This window comes from Balaenoptera musculus, chromosome 13 (assembly GCF_009873245.2).
Source record: "Balaenoptera musculus isolate JJ_BM4_2016_0621 chromosome 13, mBalMus1.pri.v3, whole genome shotgun sequence".
Classification (NCBI taxonomy): domain Eukaryota; kingdom Metazoa; phylum Chordata; class Mammalia; order Artiodactyla; family Balaenopteridae; genus Balaenoptera; species Balaenoptera musculus.
The window spans coordinates 709423-726522 of record NC_045797.1 but is presented as its reverse complement, the minus strand read 5'-3'; the positions used below and the strand labels follow the sequence as shown (position 1 = coordinate 726522).

General features: G+C 48.8%; 1 protein-coding gene across 3 annotated transcripts in view; it reads left to right on the top strand.

Moving 5' to 3' along the window:
* The window catches only part of LIMS1 (LIM zinc finger domain containing 1), a 103962-nt gene that overhangs the window by 35803 nt on the left and 51059 nt on the right, over positions 1-17100 (top strand). The gene's annotated exons all lie outside the window — the stretch shown is intronic.

The window sequence follows — 17100 nt, the reverse complement described above, 5'->3', positions numbered from 1 at the left end:
CAACCTTGATAACGTTCAGTGCCATAGAGTTTATGGTCCTGCAGAGACTTTTTCTATAAAAGACCTCAGGGATGCTTTTTGGCATTTTATTACATGAAATGTTTTTAACTCAAATTCTGTCTAGGGTCTTAAAACACACCAGCAAACGTGTACTGTTTAACACTGTGGTTAGTGAACTTTGGTCTTAACCGTGGTGAGAAAAAAGCAGCCTAACTAGTGGGGGAGCTGCTCTTACTCATTAACTGGTAGCTGTTTAAAAACTGGGAGGGCCTTTTAGAGGAAACTTAATGCACCAGATCTGCACTTGTAAAACGTTTATCAAGAGGAGATTATTCACCCCAAGAAAATCTCAGGCCTTACACATGATTTGCCCTATGAAGTGAATTTCCTTAGAGACTTAAATGTATTTATGGAAACGTTTATTTTACAGCTAATATTCAGGAACATGATAACCTTGAGAGGAATAGTCCTGTGGTATAGGATGGGGTGATTGGGGTGATGGGTAAGGAAGTTTCTTTTATATATATACATGTATTTATATTATGCATATCTGTATACATATATAATACAAGCATACATAATCATGAAATATGGAACAGTTATAGTGATCAGGAGAAGAGAATTATCTTTTTCAGGGACAAGAAAGAAAAAGTTAAAAAGAGGGTGATCACTGATCACTTCCATTTGGCCTTTCAGTTAATAAAAAGGGTGCATACCTTAGTTTGCAGCCAGAGGCACTGTGCATGGCTTGTAGGATAAAAACACTGTGGATGAACACACACACTTGGTGTAAAAACGCAGCAGAGAACAAACACAATCAGACCGTCATGAGTGTGGTCACGTTGGGGGTGAGAGGGGGAGCTCTAATCCTCGGGGGTGGCGCCGGGTGGTGGGTGATGGGCTGTGGAGAATGAGTGTGTTTCACACTCACAGGCAGTGGGAAGGGGGCTCTTCAGGGGGGCTTGGCAAGACAGCAGGAGGAAGGTTTGCAGGTCAGGTTGGCTTCTCTGTTCAGAACCCTCCATTGCCTCCCTCTCCCAGAGTGACAGCTGGTTCACGAGGGCGTGTTTGCTCTATGCCCTGCCCTGGACCCCCTCTGTCCTGGGCCCCCTCTGCCCTGGGGCAGACTGGGAGGTGGTGGCACATGAAACGTGGTGTCACCAATTCCGTCATCCAGGTGACAGTGACTCGTCTGCTCCATGCTGAGCGCTGCGCTAGGTCCTGGGGACGCTAAGAAATGGTGCAGCTGGTGGGACCAGGTGTGTGGACATCCTGAAGTGAGGGCTCCATGATGGGGTGGGAACCTGGGTCTCCTGGGGGTTGGGGGGAGGGGAAGGAGTCTTAAGTTTCACTAACGACTTCTTGATGTCAGCAGCTCCGAGAGAGTTCCCTGAGAAAAGATAGAGCCTTTACGGGAACTTTAGGAAAGTATTTTCAGTTTTGTTTTTTAAAGCAGAGGCCTTGCAGCGATTTCGAATTAGGTCTTGCCCCCGAGTCCTTGGCAACATACTGGTGGGCCGACTCGCTGTCAGAGGGAAGGTGACACGGGAGCCAGGTTCCTCTCACTGCCTCTGCCTGGAGGACAGATTATAGCTGCAACCTTAGTGTGTCATTTCCGGGGAGAGTTAATCCGTTTACACAGTGGAGGTGTCAGTCGTCTACAGAGTGATGGAGTGGGTGACATGATGGGACATATGGGAAAGTATTGTATGTACCAAATGTTGCTACAAATATCTCATGCTGTCATTGGGGGGAATTGGACCCTTTAACACTCCTAGTGAGGGACTTCCCTGGTGGCGCAGTGGTTAAGAATCCACCTGCCGATGCAGGGGACACGGGCTCAAGCCCGGGTCTGGGAAGATCCCACACGCTGTGGAGCAGCTAAGCCCGTGCGCCACAACTACTGAGCCTGCGCTCTAGAGCCCGCGAGCCACAACGACTGAGCCCACGTGCCACAACTACTGAGCCCACGCACCTAGAGCCCGTGCTCTACAACAAGAGCAGCCACCGCAATGAGAAGCCCATGCACCGCATCGAAGAGTAGCCCCCGCTCGCCGCAACTAGAGAAAGCCCGCGTGCAGCAATGAAGACCCAATGCAGCCAAAAATAAAATAAATGAAATAAATTTATTTTTAAAAAAACCAAAACATTCTTGGTGAGAGTTTGGGATAGGGTATGTAGAACATGAAAAAATCGAAAAATAAATTTACCAAATCTTCTTGGTGAGGTGAGAAGAGGCAAAGATGCCCTTAGCAGTATATTGCTAGGGCTTAAAAACTGTGCTAAGAGGAAGTTTCTTTGCTGCTGGAAAGAAGTTCATCTGCAGCCTGGGAAGGTGTTTGGGCGCCGAGTCCTCTGGGTTCAGCTGTTCGTGCTCTTTCTTGTTACTGATGTGACAGTTCAGGGCTGCTCAGGAGAATCTGCCTTCCTCACTGGTTCATCCACTGAGACTGTTTATCCTTGAAACACTGTGGTGTAGCTGAAAGATTGTGGGTTTTACAGCTACCAGACTTAGGTCAGATCTTACTTCTGCCCCTTGTATGATTTTGAACAAGTTATTTAATATCTGAGTTGCAGATTCCTTATCTGTGGATGGCAATAACCCCTAATCTGTGAGGAGTGAGGAGTCCTTGAGATATTGTATGTAAAAGGATTCTAGGTGACATCTAGGTGGTTGACAAATGTTCCCTCCCCACCCCCATTTTTTTTTATTGTGGTAAAATACCTCTAACATAAAACTCGCCATTTTAACCGTTTTTAAGTACAAAATTTAGTGGCATTAACTATAGTCACGATGTTGTGCAACCATCACCACTGTCCACTTACAGAACTTTGCGTCACCGCAAACAGCTGCTGTGCCCCATGAAGCCTCAACTGCCCGTTCCCTGCTGCCCGCCCCGATGGCCTCTTATCCGCTTCCTGTCTCTGTGAACTTGCCTTGTGTGTGTATCTTACATGAGTGGAATCACACAGCATATGACCTTGATGTCCGGCTCCTCCCACACACCAGAATGATTTTGAGGTTCATCCCCGTGTGGCACGTGTCTGGGCTTCTTTCCTTTTTTTGGACGGATGTTACTCCATCATATGGATGGACTACATTTTGTTATCCATCATCTGTCGAAGGACACGTGGGTTGTTTCCGCCTACTGGCTGTTGTGAGTAGCGCTGCTGTGAACATGGTTGTACAGGTATTTGGGTCCCTGCTTTCAGTTCTGTGGGGCGGGTACCCAGAGGTGGAATTGCCGAGGCGTATGGTAATTCCTTTTTTTTAAAAATAAATTTATTTATTTCATTTATGTATTTGTGGCTGCGTTGGGTCTTCATTGCTTCACGTGGGCTTCCTCTAGTTGCGGCGAGCGGAGGCTACTCTTGGTTGCGGTGCATGGGCTTCTCACTGCGGTGGCTTCTCTTGTTGTGAAGCATGGGCCTTAGAGTGTTCAGGCTTCAGTAGTTGTGGCACGCGGGCTCAGTCGTTGTGGCTCGCGGGCTTAGTTGCTCTGCGGCCTGTGGGATCTTCCCGGACCAGGGCTCGAACCCGTGTCCCCTGCATTGGCTGGCGGATTCTTAACCCATGCGCCACCAGGGAAGTCCCAGCATATGGTAACTCTGTGTTTAACTTTTTGAGGGACCACCACACTGTTTCTCCCGCTTTGGTTTTTATTTTACTCTGCACCATTTGAGCGTGTCTCCTTAAAGACCTGGAACTCCTGGACCTCGGGGTTGGAAGGAGCCACGTTCTGTTTAGCACCTGAGAATCTCTCCTGTTCAGAGCCTCCACAGCCCGACCACTGCTGCAGAGCCCTTCTCTTTCTTCCTTTTGCCTTTTCCTTCTTCAGTCTTCTCCTCTCTCTTCCCTTCCCCTTCCTCCCTCTGCTCTGCCCCTCCCCCACCTTCTCTAAAGGGGCGTGGTTGGGGGGGATCCTGCAGGTCCTCCTCCTCCACTCCCCCCGCCCCCACCTGGCATTGCTGTCCTCGTGGGAGGGACCCACGCACAACGAGCTTCCTTAAGCCAGACCTTCAGAAGGGTTGGCGCTCGTAATAAGTGATGGTGAGTATTTGCGGAAAGTTGGGTGGAGAATAAGAAAATGGCATCATCGAAGCGGGGAATTCAGTCTTCAGGGCTGCCAGTCCAGCACGGTGCTAGCAACAGCTGCAAGGAAGTCATAAAAGTGGCTTTTCCACAAACCAGCCGGAAATAAAGTCCAGACTGCCAAGTCAGGATGTCTTAGTCAGGGTGCTTTTCATTCCTTGTAATCCTGATTGGCCTGGCCAGTAATTGAAAGTCAGTTTTGAGTCTGACTTGACTTATTTCTCAGGCCACTGTAAAGGTCTTCATTTGTGGTGCATCTGATCAGACCCTGTGGTAAATAAAGGACGTATCCATGCGTCTTAGGAGGCTGCAGGCGTGGGCAGGAAATATCTACAGTTATGGCAGAGCTACACTTAAATGTGTGCGGTAGCAGCAAGTTATTAATTTAACGGTCCTAAGGAGAACATGAGCCACCGCTAGAATTTTGGAGTTAATTGTACTGATTTGTGAATTCATGGACCAGCGCGAGGAGGTGGGCGAAGCTGATGGAGGATCGGAGCCGGCAGCGCGGCTGTGGGAGGGGATGGGTTCGCCGGAAAGCTTTGCACGCGCCCTGCCCGGTGAGGCTGAATTCCATGGACGCGGTTGGAGTGGAGAGGAAGGAACAAAGAGACTCGGGATCCAGGCTCTCTGACTAACCCCGGGGTGACTGAGTCAGCCACTGAGCGTGTCCACAGGATTTCTAAGACCTTAAAAGAAAGGGCAGCGCCCTTACTGAGAACGCGCTTCCCCGCGCTGACTGTGGAAATGCTTTCCCTCAGTTCTAGTCCTCGGCAACCACCGAGGGAGCTTCATGTGCGCGCGTTACGGCCGGAGTCTAGCCTGCCCCAGCTGATGAGGGTAGGGGTCCCAGCCCAGGCCGCCCTCCCAGCCCCACCCCGGGCTGCGCGGTTACAGTGAAAGGAATCAAAGGCTCCTGTTAGGCCTGAGTTTTCAGTGCCTCATCCTCAGGATGATTTCTGGGCCACATTTCTTGATTCCGTAAACGGGGCCTGTGACCTTATCTAGAACGGCCTGTCCAATAACGTGTCACGTGAGCCACGGCCACTGTGTAGTTTAAGGTTTCCTAGCAGCCACGTGCAGAAAGGAGCAGGTGAAATTAACTTCAATAATATATTAGGTTTAACTCAAAATGCCAAACTATTATCATGTCCCAACTATATACATCCTGTGGTCACATTAACAATTACTGAGATGCTTTACACTTTTGGGAGCTAAATCTCTGGAATCCCGAGTGTATTTTACACTTAAAGCATGCCTCGATTTGGACTCGCCTCACCTGAGTTGCTGTGTGTGGCTGGTAGCTACCAAGCTGCACAGCGTAGACCTAAGGAGAAGTTACTGAGACTCATCCAAACATAGAGGCTCTGTTTGAAGCCCTTGGGAGGGATTCTGGGTGGGCAGGAAGCAGCTTCGCCTGAGATAGAAAGGTCCCATTTACGGACGGCAGAACGTCACCGCACAACTGAGGGGCCGTTCGTGGAGAGCAGTAAAGTCCTGCGGCCTCAGTCTCCACTGCCAGCAGTGACCACAGGAAAACTGTGACACCTTGACTGCCAGGCGCTGAACCATACTTGGGCGGGATGACTTGTCTTGGCAAATCTACTGGCCATTAAGAATGGAAACCACAGCCTTTAATGTATATATGGACACTGTTGCCAAAGAATCTTTTCCTCCAAATGCCTAATGCCTTACTCAGATGAGGAGATGTAGCGTCTGCCTGCGGAAGCAGCCGTGAGCAGGCGTCCTTATATGGGAATTTGCACAGACCTCAGCCCCACTGGGGGCAAGATCCACCACAGCGCACACTTCTCTTCCAGCGAAGCAGAAATTATTTTTAAATGTTCTTGGAATTTCCCCTTCCTCCTTTTTCTTCCTGTGGTTCTGCCTACTTTGTCCTCTTGGCCCCACTTAACTTCTGTCTTCCAGTCTTTTCCCATCTGTACCCACTTAATCTGGTTGGTTTCTGTTGTTGAGTTGTGTGAGTTTTTTATAGATTCTAGATATGAACTACTTATCAGATACATGATTTTCAGATATTTTCTCCCATTCTGTAGGTGGCCTTTTCACTCTGTTGATTGTGCCCTTTGATGCACAGAAGTTTGTAATGATGGTGTAGTTCCCATTGTCTGTTTTTACTTTTGTTGCCTGTGCTTTTGGTGTCATATCCAATAAATCATAACCAAAGCTAATGTCATGAAGTTTTTCTCCTATATTTTCTTCTAAGAGTTTTATGTGGGCTATTTGGAGTTAATTCCTGTTTATAGTATGAGATTAAGAGTCCAGCTTCAGTCTTTTGCATGTGGATATACATTTTTCCCAACACCGTTTGTTGAAAAGACTGCACTTTCCCCATTGAGTGGCCTTGGCACCCTTGTTGAAAATCATTTGACCATATTTGTGAGGGTTTATTCCCAGGCCCTCCATTCTCTTCCATTGGTCTGTGTGTCTGTCCTTATGCCAGCACCGCACTATTTAGATTACTGGAACTTTGTAGTAAGTTTTGAAATCAGGAAGTGTGAGACCTCCAACTTCATCTTTTTCAAAATTGTTTTGGCTTTTTGGGGTTCCTTGAAGTTCCTATGAATTTTAGGATGGATTTTTCTATTCCTGCAAGAGACATCACTTTGTTAGGGTTTAGGGCCTCATTTTTTTTCCCATTCATAAATGAGTTGTTGAGGATACTCTGTGATAAGAAAAAAGAGCAAAAAAAATAATTTATTATTCAATGTTAGTCTTCAATATATACCTCAAATATAGCTTTAAAAATAATTATTTATTTTGGCAATTCTCTGCAAGATGAGGATTTTCAATACAACTTACTTTCCCTGTTTTCGTAAAATACTTTTTAACGACGTGCAGCCTTTAAGGGATAGCGATTGTACATCGTTAAGCATCCTCTCTAGCCAGGACACCAAAAATAATTTGTTCTAATTAAAGTTAACAGAGCCCAGTGGCCAGAGCAGAGTCCCGTCACTTTAGGTATTTTTGCTTGTTTGGGGGGGGGGCAGTTAATCTTACTGAACCTCAATTCCGAAGTCCAGAAAATGATCCTTAAACTCAGCCTTTTTAATCCACCCTACAGGGTCATATTCCAGAATGCGGGTTCACAGTTGAAACTTACTGGAGAGGCTGAGGGGCTGTTTGTTGAGGCAGGAGACCTCCCCCTGCCCCCCATCACTCCGGCTTTGTCAGCCCTTTCTCTCAGCCTGGAGATGTCACCGCGATAGGCTGGCCAGACCAGTTGGAAAGACGGGCGCAGTTTTCTCAGTTGCACAGGTGAGAAGATGAGAGTTTTGTGTTAGATGAGGTGGTCGCATCAGTGGTAGCGCCCCCTGGAGGTGGCGGTGCACACGATGGCAGCGTTGTGCAGATGGGGTGGGGACGTGGCGGACCCTTTAGGAAGCTTAGCTTAGTGTAAAATGATTACATAACATGTGGGTGGGTTCAGTCTCCTGTCCTGTATCCCTGGTAGGGGTGCGCACAACGAGGGCATGGAGAAAAGAGGCCGGAGGTGCTTGGAGCAGTTGGATGGGTCGTTACAGTCTTAGTTGGACTTACTGGTCCAGACCACTCTGAGGCGCTGAGGCTTATAGACCTTCACAGAAAAATGCACAGAAGCACGTACACGAAAATTTTCTTATAACGGTCAGGGGATTCGTGCTCCCAGCCTCTACCACAACACACGATTGTAATGGCGACTGCGTTTCTGAGGTTTTTTTTAGAAGCCTTGTATTAAATAGGACAGTTAAAATATTGTGAATTCTTGATAACTGAATTATCTGCAAATTCACGAGCACAGAGCGGTCTGGTACTTTCCGGCAGGTGCCTGTGTATGTGTGTGTTTGCCCGTGTGAGAGACAGGGACACACACAGACTCTGTCTTTCCACTTCCACAACCAGAAGAATTTCTTTGCTCCCATTTCCTTTTTCTCCCTTTTCCATAATGCAAACAGAAATGCTGTTCTTTTAAAGCCTTCTCCTACATGTTCTACACATTAAATTCTAAGCTCTTTCTTAGACGTCCTGTTTAAGGTGATAATTGCCACTTGCGGGTACCTGCCCCGTGTGAGGCTGTGCACGTCACCTCTGACCCCTGCCTCAGCCCTGCAGGGCACGCATGTTGGAATCAGGACCTGATGTGTAAGAAGCTGGCTCGAGACCCTCCAACTAGTCAATTTTCCAGTATATCAAATTCACACTGAACCAAAATAAATATCTACTTTCGCCAAATTTATTACTTTACAAGTGGATTTTTTCACCAGGTGGGTCTTAGATGTGATCTGAGGGGCAAAGAAAGCTTTCTGCTAAAAAATACCTCCCACTGTGGGTGATATTTCCATGTTGTTGGTCAGAAGAATGAAGGTAACTGTCAAGTAAAAATGTTCTGGGGAATTATAGTTTCAATCCTTAACGTTTCAGTTTAAAGTAGTTTGCCAGACTTTTTTTCTTATCACAGCTTTAATAGAATTGAAGGAAACTCATGGCTTCTTATAAGCTGGGAGAAAGGAAAGATTGATTAGTACTGTACTTAGAAAGAGAGATTGAAGATGGAGCGCTGGGCGGTGAGCATCTCGGTGCAGGTCAGTGATGATAAAACACCCTGTTTGGAATTCTGCGTGGGATGGAGTCCTGATTGTCGGGCACTAGCAATCTGGGGAGAGGAAGGTGTGTCTGCCCCCTGGGCACAGCAGTCCCTGTTCTTCCCCGACTCCGCAGCTGTCATCTTCCTCTCTGGGCAGGTCGTCCCATGGGGAGTGAGGCCCCGGCCAGGCGGGTGTGCGCGGGTCAGACCCCACCCATCTTGACGCTGTCATGTGTGCAGGCGCGGTGGAAGCTGGGAGTCTGTTTTCCTCTTGTTGTAATTCCGCCCTCGTCCTTGTGGAGGCTGTGATTGTGGTTCTTTGGGGCATTCACTTTGGGAAAGTGGGGTCGGATATTTTGCTTGAGGAGTTAGCATCTTATAAAGAAAAATCTGTTTTCTCATGGCTCTCCAGTAAATGGTGCTTTGAGTGAGGTTGCCAGATCTGGTTCAGTCTGCAGTCTAAATCTAGCCCACAGCCCGTGAGCAAACAATGGTTTTGACGTTTTTAAATGGTTGAGAAAAATGAAGAGAAGATGTGAAAATTACACGAAACTCAAACATCAGTCTTGGGACACAGCCCAGCATTTGTCTGCTGTCGTCCGGGGCCACCTCTGAGCCACAGGATCAGGTGAAGAGTCATGACACAGGCCGTGTGGCCCTCGGAGCCTGAAATAGCCTCGCTCTGACCTTTACAGAAACAGTCTGCTGACCCTGCCGCGGAGGAGGTTAGCAATCGTGAAGACGCTGTTTAACGTTGCCAGGTTTCAGACATCCCTGCGTTCAGATCCTCGCAAGTTAAATCCAGTTCTGTGGAAATGACTAGATAGTGACATACTTTAATTACATCGAAACAAGTCTTCACTTGGTCGCCATCCTCACGAGTGGGTTTCTTGTAACCAGCGTGAACTAGCTTCCTTCCTTCCTGTCCTGGAAGAACACTGGAGACTCGTCAGAGCCGCCTGCCCTCTGCTCCTCGGAGCCGACCAAGGACCAGGGGGCTGGGGGCTGGGGTGTCTGTAGAGCTGCGGGGCCAGCACGTGGCACTCAGACACGTGCACCTCTACCAGGTAAGAACAGTTCCCCTGGGGGGAGGTTTCTGTTTGTTTTTGTTTGGGGGTGGTGGTGAATTTATATCATTCCTTTTTAATGGAATCCCACTGTTTGTCGATTTCCCCATCTGATGAGTCTGGACAGGATGCTGAGTCCTGCTCCCACTCGAGGCGCTGAGCCCCCCGCCCCGGCCTCGCCAGCCCCGGGTGCAGCTGAGGCCCAGGCGTGACTGCCGGCTGTCAGGTTCAGAGGTGCAGGCAGGGATGCCCGCCATCACTCCTAGAGGGCGTGACTGCAGCGGGGTCGGGCGGGGCGGGGGGGGGGCCAGACGCCCCCGCGGTGCTGTCTGCGCCTGGGGAAGATCTGTGACTGGCCGGCTGGTGGGCAGGGGGCTCTCTTCGCTGATATGAGCTCAGTGCCTTGTTGATCCCGGAGATTCTGTGAACAACCCAACATCCTTTTTTAAGTACCTCTTCTGCTGAAATTAACCTGAGGTGGTTTATATTGCCTGCATCCTAGAAAACCTGCGTGTGTTGAGCTGAAAGTGCCCATTCAAAATGTCAAACATTTTGTATTAAAAAATTTTTTTTCTTTTTGAAACTTTTATTTATTCCTCTTGATATCCTATGTTGTCCACCTTTTCCTCTTTATCCACAATTATCTACTGTGTACCTGCCACCTGCCAGGCACGTGGTTAAATGTCAGCAGAGGAACGTTTCATGTTGGGCTGTAGTGATGCCTCACTTAGAGGATGTCGTGAGGGATGGTCCCGACCTCAGTCCCCAGGTTCTCTGTGCCCGTGTCAACTCGGGGACAGCAGTGAGGAGCCCGAGAGCAATTCAGGAAGGAAGGAGGTCAGACTTTGAAATCAGTACAGGACAGAGACCTGTAGTCACCTTGAGGGATGAGTGACTGAATGTAGAAAGAAACAGAAGGAAACAGGTGAGGCCTGAGCACCGGGTTCCCCCACAGCAAACCTGGTAGCTCGTGTGATGCCCCGGGACGCCCACCAGACAAACCTTCTGACGGTGATCTGACTTCTCACCTGGTCTACACCCGGGAGGGGACGGGCTGGTCGTGCAAGCTGAGTGTGTTAGTTGGCCTGGTGGTTACAGCCTGGGTTCCTGGTTTTCACATCCGCTCTGCACGTGTTAATCACAACCGCTGAGACGCATCCGCTTTGGATAAACTGACAAAACGGGGTTGCCCGCCTTCAGAAACTGAAGGTCAAGCTTTTAAGCTTTTGAAAATTCACCAAGGAGAGCCTCTTTATGGGAAGCTGCTCACCTTCCCGGCCCCCAACCAACTGTCCCCATGAATCAATCACCTCTTTGGGGTAAACTCCAGTTACGTGCGTGTATACATTAGTAAGAAAAGGTATCACAATTTTGTGAGACACTTTAAAAAAAATCGATCAACATTCTTGTGTTTCTGCGAAGTTTCCAAACGTCACTCATTCAGCAGGCTTTTCCGTGGACCCACTGTGCACTGGCTCCGAGCCTCACAGTGTGGCAGGTGCCGCGGGGAGGATTTGTCTGCAGGAGCCCCTCCGGGAGCTCTGCGAGTCCCCACAGAGTGGAACCGTGTGGGGATCCAGACCTGCTACCGGCCCAGTGGGGCAGGGGTGTCTGGCAGCTCATCACAGGGGAGGGAGACGCAGAGCGTGTGGGCTCTGGAAGGGGGGCCACTGCTGGGAGGGAGAAGTGGCTGGAAATGAGGCCGCAGGTAAGGAGGTGGTGAAGGCTTGTGTCTCCTGCGACACCAGGGTCTCTGGACTTCGCCTCCTGGAAAATAGACATCGTCTTCCGAACTGAAACATAATATGCTCAGATTTGCAGTTAAAAAAAAGATAACAGCTTTGACAGCAGTGAGTAAAAGGAGAAGTATTGATGATGATGTGATACTTGTTTTTCATCGAGCACTCCCCACGTGCTAATTACTCCATTAATCCACGTCCTTTTCACAGTAGCTCCGTGGGGCATGGGTATAACCATCCCCTTAGGAAGAAAAACTCTCCAGTAAACCCCTGCCAGGCTGGGATCTGAGTTCAAGGCTGACGGACCACGCCTGGCCCAGCGCGGAAGGGTGGGCCTGGGGACTGGGGACAGCGGGGTGTGCGTATGAAGGGAGGGGCGACGTGACCTTTCGCACAGTGGCTGGGCTGGTGAGAAAGAGGCTGCCGAGGGCGACTGGAGGTTTGGGGGCAGCGTAGTGCGAGGGGCAGCTTGATCAGCGTGAGGGGTCGGGCGAGCACCGCTCTACGCCCCCCCCCCAGGGATGCATGGACCGCAGTTAAGCCAGGCTGTCTGCTCCCTCCACCAGATAAGTGCACGTGTGCAAATCATCTCACACGAGGACGTGTTTCTACATGTCTAGTTAAGACCCCCGTGTATAAGCTTTAGGTTTGCTTCTCTCCAACCGTGGTGCTGGTGCTGATCTCAGGCAAAGTTTGCTGTTAAAAGTACTACGTTCTGCACATCAGCGTCCATACTGTGGACAGGTTTCTTTTTACTGTGTTCTTCCTGCTGCTTTACTTCTGGGTTTGGAGTAGAGGTCTTCATTCACCTACCAGGTAGTTGTGTCTGGAAGCCGGCCCGTCTCACCTGGTTTTGCTGGTCTTATGACTCATTTAACCCTCTTATCTCTGATGCAGCCTACATGCATCCTTTTCTTCTTACAGTTTACGTCCAATAACTTTCTCATTATCTTTGGGCTTCACAGCATAATGTTTCAAAAAAATGTTTCTTTTTCCAGCTTTATTGAGATGTAATTGACATATAACATTGTGTAATTTTAAGGTGTGTAATGTGATGATTTGAGACATGTATATAGTTTTGCAAGATGTTTACCACAATAAGGTTAATTAACCCACCCATTACCTCACATAATTACCATTTTGTTGTGGTGATGAGAACATAAAAACTGTTCTCACGACTTTCAAGTATACGGTATTGTTAATTGTTGTCACCATGCTGGACATCACGCCCCCAAAACGTATTCCCCTCGTAACTGGAACTCTGTGCCCTTTGACCAGCATCTCCCCATTTCTCCCCCACCACTCCCCAGCCCCTGGCACCTCCCTTCTACTCTGTTTCTATGGGTTCAATGCTTTTAGATTGCACATGTAAGAGAGATCGTATAGTATTTGTCTCTCTCTGATTTATTGCACTTAGTTTAATGCCCTAAAGACCATCCATGTTGTTGCAAGTGACAGGATGTCCTTCATTTTTATGGCTGAGTAACACTCCTTTGTGTGTGTGTGTGTGTGTGTGTGTGTGTGTGTGTGTGTGTGTGGTTTTCTTTATCTGTTCATCCAGCGATGGACACTTGGGTGGTTTCCATGTCTTGGTCATTGTGAATAATGCTGCGGTGAACAAGGGGACACAGATATTTCTTTGAGATCGTGATTTCATTTCCTTCAGATATATTGACCCGGAAGTGGAATTGCTGGGTCACATGGCAGTTCTATTTTTAGTTTGTTGAGGACCCTCCATACTCTTTTCCATCATGGCTGTACCAATTGACGTTCCCACCAACAGTGCAGGAGGGTTCCCTTTTTTTCCACATCCTTGCCAACATTTGTTATTTCTTGTCTTTTTTAAAAAATATATTTATTTATTTATTTATTTGGTTGCACTGGGTCTTAGTTGCAGCAGGCAGTCTCCTTAGTTGTGGCATGCAAACTCTTAGTTGCAGCATGCATGTGGGATCTAGTTCCCTGACCAGGGATCGAACCCGGGCCCCCTGCATTGGGAGCGCGGAGTCTTAACTACTTCGCCACCAGGGAAGTCCCTTCTTGTCTTTTTGATAATAGCATTTCTGATAGGTGTGAGGTGATAGCTCATTGTGGTTTGATTTGCATTTCCCTGATGATTAGTGACGCTGAGCATTTTTTGTGTACCTGTTGGTCATCTGTATGTCTTTGGAAAAATGTCTGTTCAAAGACTTCCCTGGCGGTTCAGTGGTCAAGACTCCACGCTTCCCATGCAGGGGGCATGGGTTCGATCCATGGTCAGGGAACTAAGATCCCACATGCTGCATGGCTAAAAAAAAAGAAAGAAAGAAAGAAAAATGGCTTGTTCAGGTCTGGTGCCCATTTTTTTTTTTTTTTTGCTGCGCCCCAGGACTTGTGGGATCTTAGTTCCCCGACCAGTGATCGAACCCAGGTCCACGGAAGTGAAAGCACCGAGTCCTAACCACTGGACTGCCAGGGAATTCCCTCATGCCCATTTTCATTCATTCATTCATTCATTCATTCATTTATTTATTTCTGGCTGCGTTGGGTCTTCGTTGCTGCGTGCCGGCTTTCTCTAGTTGTGGCGGGGGTATAACAACAATTAACAATACTGTTGACAGACACTGGGGAGGCTGTCAGACCAGGAGGGACGGCAGACCGGGAGCTGGGGATGTGGGCCACCCGTCAGGCTACTCTTCATTGCAGTGCACAGGCTTCTCATTGTGGTAGCTTCTCTTGTTGCGGAGCACGGGCTCTAGGCGCACGGGCTTCAGTAGTTGTGACCTGCGGGCTCAGTAGTTGTGGCACGTGGGCTCTAGAGCACAGGTTCAGTAGTTGTGGCGCACGGGCTTAGTTGCTCCGTGGCATGTGGGATCTTCCCGGACCAGGGATGGAACCCATGTCTCCTGCATTGGCAGGCAGATTCCTAACCACTGCGCAACCAGGGAAGCCCTCGTGCCCATTTTTAAATCAGAATCTTTTTTTTTTTTTTTTTGGTGTTGAGCTGTATGCATTCTTTATACATTTTGGATATTAACCCCTTATCTGATATGTGATTTGCAAATATCTTCTCCCATTCTGTAGGTTGCCTTTTTATTTTTTTATTGTTTCTTTTTCTGGACAGAAGCTTTTCAGTTTGATGTAGTCCCACCTGTTGATTTTTGCTTTTGTTGCTTGTGCTTTTGGTGTCATATACAAAAAAAATCGTTGCCAAGACAGATGTCAAGTTGCTTTTCCTTTATGTTTTCTTCTAGGTGTTTATAATTTCAGGTCTTACATGTAGTCCTTAATCCATTTTGAGTTAATTTTTGTGCATGGTGTAAGATAGGGGTCCAGTTTCATTCTTTTGCACCTAGCGTGATACTTTCTGTCTTCTGTGTTATTAAGCATCATTCAGAAGTGGTAAGAAAGGCTTTTAGTGTTGGTTACGTATCAAGTGGTGGACACTCAGGCTCTCGCAGTGGGTTACATTCCTGTGACGTTGCACCTGAGAATTAACAATGCCCTTTTTTAGACTTTCATTTCCTGAAAATTGTGTGCATGTAATACCCTGAGAAGCCACGTGGTGGCAGAAGTGGTGCTTTGAAACTTGTGGGTTTACAAACCTGCTCTAAGAGAACGTCTGCTCTGTATCTTCATCCTTTTTTTTTTTTTTTTTTTTAGATGAAGGTGTAGAATTTAATAGAAAGAGCCTCCAAATACCCATCACCTACCTTAAATAAAACATTACAAGTACAGTTGAGCTCTTGGTACACTTCCCGTTGTGATGATTTTCCCTCCCGCTTTTCCTCTGGGAGGGAACCACTCTCCTGTTGATTCTTATATTACACACTGTGTATTCTTAGCACTCATGGGGTTGTTTATTTTGTTTTAGATTTTAAATAGTGTGTGCTCTTTGTGATACTGTGCAAGCTGTGCTTTTTCACTCTCTCGGTTCTTAGGTAGGTTTATCCATGTGGATTTGTGCAGCTTTAGTGAATTATTTTTTTCTACAGCTGTGTGGTATTCCAGGAAGGGGTCACGACTTGTTACATGCACTTTCCTATTGAGAGACACTGGGGAGGCTGTCAGACCAAGAGGGATGGCAGACTGGGAGCTGGGGACGTGGGCCCCCATCAGGTCCCCTGTTGCTGTCTAACAACACACTTGGTCTCAAGAACACCCGTTTTTATTAGAATCTTTGCCTCTTTCCCCGAACGCTTGGCCTGAGTCATCACACATACCCTGAAGGGAGACAGCCTCCAAGGAGTCCAGGAATTCAGCGACGTCAAGGCTCAAGTCTGACGCCCGTCCACTGGCTTCTGCCCCCGGAGCTATAGGAGGAAGGTCTGTGTCAGTGACCTCGGCCTCCTTCCCAACCCTTGGCGGCCCGTCCACCGCGTGGACCCAGGTGCAGCTGGGCTCCTGCCTCATTTCTGGGAGAGAAAGTGGGCAGGCGGGGGGACCGTGGTTTAGTCTGTCTCCAGCCTGTGTTTAGTCTGGGGTTGTCCCCAGGGCCTCTGTGCCCACAGTGGGGAGGGGACACCTCCCCTGCCCCCTGGAGTTCTCGTTGCTGAACTAATAGTAAAACTGATGCAAGACAGATGAACAGGAGAAGAAGAAACAAGTTTCAATTTCTGCGCACGGAGGTCTCGCAGAGATGGGACCTAAGATGTGGCCAAAGCAGGTGGCTTTTGTAGACAAACAATAAATTTGTGAGGAATTGACAGGACTAAGAAACGTAGGCTTTGGATGCCCAGTTAGTGAAGGATCTGAGTGGTTTGGCCCTGGGGTTAGTCACCGAAAGAGGTCGCGGGTTTGTTTGTACGGGCTGCCCCGTCTCTGGCCATTAGGATGTCCTCCCTCCTTCACATGGAGACTTACCTCCTGCTTCAGGGAGACAGAGGAGGGGGTCACAGTGTCCCTCTTACATCGGCCGTTTCTTAAGCAGCTTTAATTCAGAATAATCCATGTGCTGTTGAGGGACATTTGGGGGCAGCTCACCCTGGACCCCAACACTGTCCTGCTCCTGTGTGTCCCCGAAGCTTCCTGGGTTGGGCTTGTCCGCGTTCAGACCTGGGTGTGGATCCACAGTCTCCCTCGTTGGCTGTGTTGCCTGTCAGGACCTTGAGCTGCTTGGAGACTCAGTTACCTCAAATGCATAGTGGGGACAATAGTGGTCCACGGCTGGTAGGACGGAGGTGAACGTTAAACGGGAGCGTGTTCCTCAGCTGTGAGCAGTACTTACATCAGCTCCGCATACGGCACGGCGTGGGCATTTTTGTGCCCCAGCCCTTTCTTTTGTAAGTACTCTTTGAAAACGGTCTTCTTAGATTCAGTCAGTTTAGAATGCTGGCTTTCCGCGGGCAGGACTAAGGCAGCACGAGTGCAGCCCGGGCTCCACATCTGGTCTGCCACCGGTTCCTCTCCCTAAAAGCCTCTCCCGCCCACTCCCCATGCCCCCAACCCGGCCGCCACCCCCGTCTCCGCCCTGACAGCTCGGTCTCCCCCCTCCCCAGGCCTGGGAGAGGGGTCTTTGGACCGGAGAGACACCCCTGACTGGCTCTCTCGCCTCACCCCCCCCCGCCCCTCCCCGCAGCCTCTGGGCCTTTGCACGAGCTGAGCTGCTCTCTCCCCAAGCCGCCCCTCCCTCCAGCT